At 42.2% G+C, this 10,712-nt stretch overlaps 1 long non-coding RNA gene across 2 annotated transcripts; it reads right to left on the reverse strand.

The window, feature by feature from the left end:
- Nucleotides 1-5,427: 5,427 nt before the first annotated feature.
- LOC123334460 lies at nucleotides 5,428-7,079 on the reverse strand. Of its 2 annotated transcripts, XR_006552333.1 has the most exons (3): nucleotides 6,422-7,079; nucleotides 6,054-6,217; nucleotides 5,428-5,933 (listed from the first exon to the last, which is right to left on the reverse strand). It is a non-coding gene; the product is annotated as an uncharacterized LOC123334460 (long non-coding RNA). The 2 variants fall into 2 exon arrangements; XR_006552332.1 differs by lacking the exon at nucleotides 6,422-7,079 and having other exon boundaries at nucleotides 6,054-6,413.
- Between the last annotated feature and the right edge of the window lie 3,633 nt (nucleotides 7,080-10,712).

Here is a 10,712-nt window from a genome sequence, read left to right on the forward strand (position 1 = left end):
CACTACATACCCTTCACCCTTTAGATGCCATCAAAATGCCTAAACCTACAAGCGCAAGAACTGCGTTAAAAGGAGCTCAGTCATGGGCTTTCTAGGTCCAAAAAATTTCTAGTCCTCTCGCCAGTCCACTTCAGAAGTCCCCTTTGGCGGGTTTTCTCAGTCCCTATGTAAATGAACTTGTTCCACTCTGACTAGTTTTAGATGGAGGCTGGTATTGAACTGTTGAACTGGCCCCATTGTCAAATGCTGATTTCAGTAACTTCCGTGGCTTGGAAATCACAAGCAAGAGGCATTGCCTACCATCCATCTATTCTTCCCTTTTTCAGGAAAAAAAAAAGGTAAGACACCAGTTTTTACTGTTCAGTTGCTCAGTCATGTCCAACTTTTGGTGACCCCAGGGACTGCAGCATACATACCAAGCTTCTCTATCCTTCACTATCTCCTGGAGTATGCTCTAACTCATGTGCATTGAGTTGGTGATGCCACCCAACCACCTCATCATCTATCACCCACTTCTCCTCCTGCCTTCAACTTTTCCCAGCATCAGGGTCTTTTCCAATGAGATGGGTCTTCACACCAAGTAGTCAGGGTATTGGAGTTTCAGCTTCACATCAATCCTTCCAATGAATATTCAGGGTTGATTTCCTTTAGGATCGACTGGTTTGACCTCCTTGCTGACCAAAGGACTCTCAAGAGTCTTCTCCAGCACCACAGTTCAAAAGCATCAGTTCTTTGGTGCTTGGCCTTCTTTCTGGTCCAACTCTCACATCCGTATGTGACTACTGGAAAAGCCATAGCTTTGACTATACAGACCTTTGTCAGCAAAGTGATATCTCTGCTTTTTAAATATGCTGTCTAGGTTCGTCACAGCTTTTCTTCCAAGGAGCAAGAGTCTTTTAATTTTATGGCTGCAGTCACCATCCACAGTGATTTTGGAACCCAAGAAAATAAAATCTGTCACTCTTTCCATTGTTTTCCCATCTATTTGCCATGAAGTTATGGGATTAGATGGCAGGATCTTAGTTTTCTGAATGTTGAGTTTTAAGCCAGTTTGTTCACTCTCTTCTTTCACCTTCATCAAGGGACTCTTTAGTTCCTCTTCGCTTTCTGCCATTAGGGTGGTATCATCTGCATATCTGAGGTTGTTAATATTTCTCCCAGAAGTCTTGATCCAGCTGGAGCTTCATCCAATCTGTACCAGTACCTCTTCTTTATCCTCATCCTATCTTCAGTTTCTGACCTTCTTATTACTTATTGCAACATTTCCATGAGTAAAGCCAGAGGATACTTAGATTGCTGTGATTTAGAAATGCCAGTTAAAATTGTGAAGGGAGACGGAGTTGGAACAACTGATTAAAAGGAGATCCTTAGCAGATACCATTTATGCATTCCTGCCCTCTTGTGTCATAGAAACTCCACAGAGACTACAATGTAGTGAAAAAGCAAGGTCTGTGAATTTGTAATTTCTGAGTCTGCATGTTGGCTTTGCCGGTGATCAGACTTGTGATCTCAGATCACCATTCTAACTAACCATGGGTATCCTCATTTATCAAACGGAAGGAAAATCTGCTACTTTGTAGGTAGTCATTTAGACATAATAAAAAGTGCCTATTACAGAATTTGACATAATGATAGGTGTTTAAAATGGTAGCTCATTATTACCTGGAAATACCAATCATGCATAACTTTATCCTGAAAAATAAAATGTTAATTTTCAAAGAGCAGGCTTAAATATATGAACAAGGAGTTGTTTGTTAACTATTGTAAAAAGGTCACTAATGATCTCCTTGGTCCTAAATACAATGGATAAGTTATTTCAGGTTTCAGTGAGCTTGACGTCTTGTTATTGCTTGTTACTGTAGTCACTACCTCTTTGGGAAATTCTTTTCTCGATTTCCATGGCACAGGGTTGGACAAAATTATGATAAATTACATTTAAAAATTGACTCCAATCCTGTGGCTAGTCTCAGTTCTTCAGTGGGGCAAACTAACAACGGTTGTCTATGGGAGGGGTGATGCGGTGGGGTGAGATGGAATTAGAGAATGCTCCTTCCCTCCACTGCACGCCCTCCATGTTGTGGTCATTTGGGACTTGTTCAGTTTATTATATGCTGAAATTCAAGGCTCATTCCTGCCTCACAGTGGATATATTCATATAAATGTGGTCCTGTAGACACGTAAAACTCAACACATGCAAATCAAAAGACATCCTACCCTTCCCTTCCCTGAAATATCTTCAGCTTGTGACTTCACAGTTCAGGTAATGGTACCATCATCCAAACAGCATCTAAACCAAAAACTGTGTCGTCATGATGCCTTTGTCACATTTTCTTGGCCTCATGTCCTGTCCTCTAAATATTTTTCCAGTGGGTCTTTTCCTCATCCGCACTGACCTCTGTTCTAGTTCAGGCCTTTGTTCTCTTTTGTCTGGTCACTGCAGATAATCTTGCAAATAATCTTCCTAGTTTCAGTGGGGCCCAGTCTAATCCTTTCTCTTCATGGCCACCAGAGTGATGAATACAAAGTCAAAATCTAAACCTATTAATCTCTGGATTGAACCTTTCAGTGGGCTGCCAATGTCTCTGATTCAAGTGAACCCACAGTTTGGTTTTAAGAAATTTACAATTCTGCCAAAGTTACCCGCTCCTGCCATAGAGCTTAGATCTCAGTCCTCCAGCCTGGGGAACTATTTGTAGCCCTCTCTACCTTAACTTTCCCAACCTCTAGTACTTTGCATATGTGGTCACCTTTACAAGGAATGTTCCTGTCCTTCCTTCTTCTTCATATGACTAATTCATCCTTGTCCATTAGGATTTAAATTTGATACTAGTTCTTCTGGGAAAGCATCTCTAATACCCAAGATTGAGTTAGGGGCTTTTCCCGAATCTTCCCACAGCACATGAGTCATGCTTGTGAGGCCCCTGTACTAGAGTGTAGCGGGTACACTTATTGGCTATCGAGTCAGACTGCTCAGTTTGAATCCTGGCTCTGTCACTAGCTCGATAAGCTTGGAATAGTCATTTAACCCCTCTGTGGCTCACTGAGATATGAATAGTACCTTCCTAAAGCCAATTGAGATGGTGGTCACGCATTCTTTCCCTCCCTGTACATTGCCTTTTGTAATATGACTTCATCATTTCCTCCATTAAAGGAGGTATATTCTTCTTTAACCCCTTGAATCTGGGCCAGCTTTGTGACTTGACATGGCCAATAGGACAGTGGCAAGTGTGTCCCAAGCAAAGACTTAAAAAGTGCTGTACAGTGGCACCCAAGCCCAAGAACCCTGCAGTCAGTGCCAAGTGAGGACATCCAGGCCAGCGTGCTGGTTGGAGAGGCGGACAGGGTCTAGTTATCCCCACAACTCCAGCCATCTGCATGACATGTGAGATGGGCACATCGCTGCTACCCACAGAGGCATGAGAAGCCCAGCTGAGCACTACCTAAGTGGGCAGACCACAGAGTTGTCAGGTAAATAAATGATTGTTATGTTAAGCCACCAAATTTTAGGGAGGTTTCTTTATATGGCAAAACTAACTGATATACACTCTTATGCAGTTGTGGGGATTAGATAAAATAACACTTGCCCGTGTAGTTACCAAGTGCATTGTGGGTGCTTTTAACAAGTCATGCTTCTTACTGCAATTTATACTTATGTATGGATCCATTCTGATATTGTCAGCTTCTTGAAGGCAAGGAACTCCACCTTTTCTACCTTTTCTTCTGTCAGATCCTCCCTATGTAACACAATGCCTGGCTTGATACTTGGTGAATGAATAAACATTTTTGAGATTTGGTTGACAAGCTGAGCACCTGCTTTAGATAAAGAAATCATAAGAGATGATGAAATATGTCTAGTCACTTGTGCATTGTCAGTCTGACCCCTGTATACTATTTTATTGTACCAAACTTTGATTTACTAAGAATGTTGGAGTTGATCATATTAAATTTAATCTATCACCAACATTTCCCCAGTATAATCTTTTGCTGCTTATGCAGTTATGCTAATTTGCCAATTCAAGTATTCTTTTTCTTAGAAGGGGAAAAGATTGCTCCAATAATTTATGAATTTTGTTTTATTAAACTTTGGTAATATGAGAATGAATGGAGGAGAATATTTTGATAGCTATTCAAATCACTGTGAATAAAACTTAGGCACTTGCCAAAAATAAGTAAAGGAAACACTATATAAATGACTTGTCATGTCCGATAACCTTGTTCCTCTGTAGTCCAGTCACAGTACCATCTTATCTCTTTATTTCCCATCCTCCATTCTTGCTGTGCCTGAAATTCTCGCTTATACCTTAGTCTGCCTCCATTATTAGAAATGTATCTTTCATTGCATTTCCACAAACACCCCAAATCTTGGAATATTTGTTTTATGAGCATTCACCATCATAACATAGTTAGATTTTCATTCTTTGGTACCATTCATCAATATCACCCATCTAAAAATTTCCGGTCTTCTGAAAACCTAATGGCATCAAGCCTTTGAAGGTCCAAGTCTTCCTTGTCTTTTCCTTTGTCCATTTGTTGACAGGTTGTTAACGAATGCCTGAGCTGGAGCATCAACTCCTTAATCTATTTTGACAAGTATTACACAGCTCTTTCACTGTTCAATTCTGACAGCTTGTCAAACCTAGTTTTGAGTTATCCACACTCAGAACTGCCTTTTTTTTTTAAGCTTAATCTGAATAATACAGATTCCTGTTCTCAAAACATTTCTAATTTAAGAAAGGATTTTAATTTTACTAATATATTTTAAAACAAAAAGATTGAGTGTATTTCCCCAAAGTGTTAATCTATTGAAAAATCTTCAACACATCAAGTTAAATTCCTTATCAGCAATATAATATAGTACTTTGAACCACATACACACATAAAGAAATGCATTTTTCTTTTTTAAGGACTTAATCTGATTCAGGTATTTGAAGAAAATAATTGATTCGGAATGAAATTCAGTTTTAAGCTAATTCCAACTTTTGATTATGAAGACTACTCTAGAAACAAGTTCATTTAGTTACTGTGAAACCATTTTTGGACAGTTTCATTCAAACTGCTAATAGATAAACTAGCAGATACTCCCACAAGAGCCTGTTTTTAGTCTAAAGGCAGTACTGCTGCTGCTAAGTCACTTCAGTCGTGTCCGACTCTGTGTGACCCCATAGACGGCAGCCCACCAGGCTCCCCCGTCCCTGGGATTCTCCAGGCAAGAACATGGGAGTGGGTTGCCATTTCCTTCTCCAATGCATGAAAGTGAAAAGTGAAAGTGAAGTCACTCAGTTGTGTCTTGACTCTTAGCGACCCCATGGACTGCAGCCCACCAGGCTCCTCTGTCCATGGGATTTTCCAGGCAAGAGTACCGGAGTGGGGTGCCATTGCCTTCTCCGAAAGGCAGTACAATGAGCAATTAAAGAAAATACAAAGATAAAAGGTATAAAGTGGTCTGAAATTTATTGAACATGTCCCCCAATTAGAACATACAATTCAAATCTAGAACCTAGAGAGATGGAATTTAGGTAAAATCTTTTCGGCATTAACTTCATTAAAGATATAAGTTGTTGCAGGGCTTCCAGGTTCAACTAAATTTCTGTTCCGAAGCAAATCCCCTAATCACCTTTCCTGCCACATAGAGAATGTCGTCAGTCAGTGAATTTCCTGAAGTCCACAAGTCAGGAGAAATGCAGCTAAGCAATATAATAACTTTACATTTATAATATGGATTTATCCTGAAGACAGAGTTGCAAAGCAAATCTGAATTTTGCTGCTTAGAGAATTGCAGTTCATTTGGCAGTGCTCCAGCTTATATAAACTTGGCAAGGCTTATAGCACCAAGTGTTGAAAGATGTCAGATGATGAGGTTTGTGTCCTGGCTGTACCTTGTGCTCCTTTGAAAATTCAAATAAGTCACTTTCCGTGGGCTCTCGTTTCTTCATCTGCAAAATGGGAATAATAGAATCTGAGCTACCTTCAGAGCTGTAAAGACTACATCATCTACTGAATACAGAAATCTTACGGGAATGTCAGAAGTCAGCCTGCCGCCCTAAAATATTTACCTCATTTTTGTCTCATTGTGGCATATTCATATTCCCTTTAATGTGAAGATCTCAAAGTAGGTTGTTTTCACCGATAATTATCATCATGAGAGAGATCAAGAATCACAAAGCAATTTGCAGGTGTAGTCAGATGATCAAGGTTGTAGGTATTTGCTGCTTGAAACCTAATGAGGCAATAAACAATTATATTCATCTGAGGAGGGACTGCCACAAAAATTAAACACGGTCATGTCACTTGGGGGGAGATGCGGTGAATTGGTTATGATTATGGCACCAGCCGCCTCTCATGCCCAGTGAGCTCGGGGTGCCTCCAAGGAGGCAGTAAACATAATGTTTTGATGAGCCATGCCTCGTTTTCATCAGCATACCTGGAGCCACTTGATGATGATGTTAAAATGAGGATACTGATTCAGTAGGTCTGGGATGGGGCTCCAGTTTCTGATTACTGATAAGTTCCCAGATGCTGCAAGTGCCTTGGTTACTTCTACTGTAGAGTAGTGATTTCTCAAAGCATGGTCTTGGGGTGTGTATTAGTCTGCTCAGGCTGCCGTAACAAAATTCCATGGACTTGTGCGGCTTGAGCAAAAGGAATTTGTTTTCTCACAGCTCTAGAGACTGGAGGTCCAAGCTCAAGGTTGGAGGAGGTTTTGTTTTCTGGGGGAGGCGCTCTTCCTGGCTTGCAGACAGTTGCATTGTCCTCGCATGGCCTTTCCTCTGAGCTGTCTCTCTTTCTCCTTCTCTTTGCAAGGCCATCAGTTCTATCTATCTTAAACTGTGGACTTCAGTTAATAATGATGTATCAGTATTATTGGTTCATTTGTAATAATGTACTACACTAAAGCAAGATGTTAATAACAGGGAAAACTGGGTGGGGGGAGAGGAGGTATATGGAAACTGCGTACTTTTTGCCCAACTTTTCTGTAAACCAAAAGCTGCTTTAAAGAAATAAAATTTAATTAAAAATTATTAGATTCCAAGACCTTTATCCCAGACTCAGTGAATCCATCTTGGGGGCTGGAGCACAGGTGTTTTCAAACTAACCCTGCGGGTGATTCTCATGTATGCTGCAGTTCTAGAACCATCAGTAGAAACTGAAAGTGCTAGTTTTGCAGTAGATAAATGTGGGTTTAAACTCAGCTGTACCTCTTCACAGCTGACTGTTCTAGGGCTATTCACCCTCTCTGAATCTATCTCATTTTAAAATCAGGGTAAAAATAACTCTATAAAGTGGTTCTTCTGAGAATTAAGTGATATGCTGATGTAAAATTTTTAACCCAGAGCATGCATAAAAAGTGCTCATGCTCAGTTACAGTTGTGTTGGACTCTCTGCAAACCCCATCAACTGTAGCCCGCCAGGCTCCTCTGTCTATGGAATTTCCCAGGTAAGCATAGTGGAGTGGATTGTCATTTTCTTCTTTAGGGGATCTTCCCAACCCAGGGATTGAACCTGTGTCTTCTGCATTTGCAGGAAGTCTTTACCACTATGCCACCTGGGAAGCTCATATAATAAGCACTCAATAAATATTAAATATGAAGTTTTTCTATTATTGTTTAAATCCTAGTAAGCAAGACAGAATTGTGCTGAAACAGGGGCTTTCAGAAAAGACTGGACAACAAAAATAATAGGCAATAAAAGAACAGGACAATAATAAATGTGATCCTGGATGCTTCTACAACACTCCAAGGTTTATATATAGCTTTCACTTTCATTATCTGACTTGATCCTGACAGTGACCTTGCAAAACAGAAATTCCTCTCTTAACAGATGAGGAGCAGAAGCTTAGAAACAACCAGTGGCTTTCTGAAGGACACAGAGCTAGGAAATGTCAGAGCTCAGAGTTTCTAAATCCTAGTCCAAGGTAGTAGTCCAGGGTGGTAATTAAGCTTGAGTCAGACTGGTGGGTTCAAATCCCCAAAATACTGATTAATATTGGTGAAAAACTGGCAAACCAGTTCCTGAGTTGTAATGTTTTCACTAGTTAAATAGGGATGACAAAAGCACTTACCTCAGTGTTTTTTTTAAAGGTTAAATAATGATGATATTTGAGATTACAGGCTGGCACATAGTGAGTTTACTATGCATCCATTTTACTGTCTAAACCATTAAATATGGTTCCTTGAGGGGACAATATACATCCATGTTACACAACAAGTAAGCTAGAGTTAGTCCAACAATTTGTGGGAATCTTTGTGCTTATGTCTTGGGGGACTGCAGTGGGGGGCTGGGGGGCTGGGATTGCTACAGCTTTTAAGGAGGAGCAGTGGGCTGGCACAACACATGTGGCCTACGAAGCTCTTCTCTATAACTGTTGGGACATCTGAAGTACCATTAAGATGGTATAAGCAAGGCAGAGCACCCTAGCCCTTTAGTCCCAAATATCAGAAATGACAGTAGGGGTAGCACTAAAAAGATTATTTTTTTCCCCTAAGGGTCCACATAAAGAGAAAGAATTCTGCATAAAGAAGAAATTAATTCCATGGTATCCAAGATCCCAAATAAACATTTTGGAAACAATTTATTGCAGAGTTCCTCGGCACAGTGTCTTCTTTCCCTGGTTTTGTTGCCTTCTTACAGATTCTAGGGAGAAACACCTGGTAGGATCAAAATAGATACTCAGTGGACAAAACTTGAGAAGTGGGTTGGCCCAACAAAATGTCTGTGTATTTTGCAGATGAAAGAGGAGTTGTATTAATATATTACTTCCTACACTGTGAGAGAAGGTTGAGCAGATTTGTCATGGAAATGACAGTGATGCTTTTTAAAAACTTTATCATAATAAAATAAGATGATGATAATGATATTAGTAACTATCAGGATAGTGATAGTAGTGAAAATCTTACTGAACTTTTGCTCTGTGCCAGGAACCTTTCTAAACATTTCATAGATAACCCTTCATTTACTCTTTCTAACAGTTAATTGAGAGAGACAGACACCTTTATTTTCTGCATTATAGAGATGAGAAAGTGAGGTTATTAGCCCTTGAACGCATACATTGTAAAAAGTTGGAACTGTGATTCTTATCCAGGCTCCTAGACCAAAATCAACACAGCTGTAGAAGTTAGCTGATAGAAAATGATGGCATTTAGAGCTGGACAGGTGTTAGTGATCATCTATGGAGTAAAAGTTATGAGAGTGGTTTCTGGAAAGAGTTGCTGCAGAATTAGAGATTCCTGTGTGCCAGGCACTGCCATAAGTCCTTTATTACATCTAGCAACTCCTTTTAATCTGTACAACAGACCAATAAAATATCTCATTGTTATAGCTGATGTAAATAATTTGCACCAGGCCAGGTATCAAAGTTAGTAAGTAGCAGCCTTGAACCTAGGTAATGATGATGTCAGTATCACTCCCCTTACTCATGAACTGAAAGGAAAATCAGAGGCATCACAAGAGATCAAGTGAGTCACTTGTGGGATGAGGGTGTGAAAAATATAAAGTGTCATTTGAAACATTCTTGGAGTAAGGGGCTAGATTTTAGCTGGTGAAAGTCTCTAAGGGTGGGATGAGGTTTGCAGCACAGGAAGTGCTGGTAGTTTTGCATAACACTAAGAAATGACTTTCATCCAAATCATAGTCCATTGAGAATGGGAAGGAATTTTATTTCGATTAGCCCAGGGAACTGGTCAGCTTGACCTTCCTTCTCAAAAGATGCTTCATGCACTTGACTCTTGGGGACACAGATATCAGCATTTTAATTTTGATTTTCTCAAGTAGTAACCATGGCTACAAGTGGTTTATTGATTAGTCTTTCTCTTTCTGAACATCCCCTGCCTTGGTTTGCTTAAGAGGGCATATGACACCGGGTGATGAACGCCCACGGGGGCGCTGAGCTACCTCCCTGGAGAGCTGCCAGGGAGCCCTCAGATGAAACCTTCCCTGTGAATGCTCGTCTGAAAAACCCCTCCCCAATCCCCTCCAATCTCTCTCTCCAAAGTGGCATTCTCATCTCGGCCTTGCCCGCCCGCGCACCTGGGCGTGAAGGGCCCGCCTTTCCCAACACCTAGCCAAGTCTCATGACTGGTTCGAACTTCAATCGTGAAGTTTCCTGTCTAGGAGTTCCAGGACTCTCTGGCGCTCTGCCCGGTTTTGGAGAAGGCATCTCCTTGCTCTACCCTTCTGGTGTCCTTCGAACTCAGCCTAACTTTGGGCAGCAACCTCAAGTTTAGCCTTCGGAGTCTGAGCCCCTGGGGATTCGGCAGACGGTTCTGTGCGAAGGCGTGGGGCCCTGCAGCCCCTCCGCAGAGCCGGCGTTGCGCGCGGCAAGAAGGGCTCTTGGAGGCACCGGGCAACTCTCGGAATCGCCTCGGGTCTCCTTAAGGTCTGGAGGCTCTGTGGTCAGAGCCCCCAGGCCAGCACCACCCCAATCCAGTGACTTGGCAGCAGGTGGCAGAGGCGGCGAAGGGAGGGAGCGCCTGGCTCTCGGGCTAGCGGTTAGCTGCTCCGGTTTCCAGCCTGTCGCCCCCGGCACCCGCGCTACCCGCGCGCCCCCGCTGCCCAGCACCGCGCCGCGCCCCCGGCGCCCCCCGCCGGCCTCCGCCCGCACCTGCATCCGCTCCGCGCGCCTTGCCCGCCGCCGCCGCCGACTCTCTCGCTCCCAGCGCGGCGGACGCCCCCGGGCCGAGCAGCGAGTGCGCTCCGGTGCCAGACCCATCGCCTGA

This window comes from Bubalus bubalis, chromosome 7 (genome assembly GCF_019923935.1).
Source record: "Bubalus bubalis isolate 160015118507 breed Murrah chromosome 7, NDDB_SH_1, whole genome shotgun sequence".
NCBI lineage: Eukaryota > Metazoa > Chordata > Mammalia > Artiodactyla > Bovidae > Bubalus > Bubalus bubalis.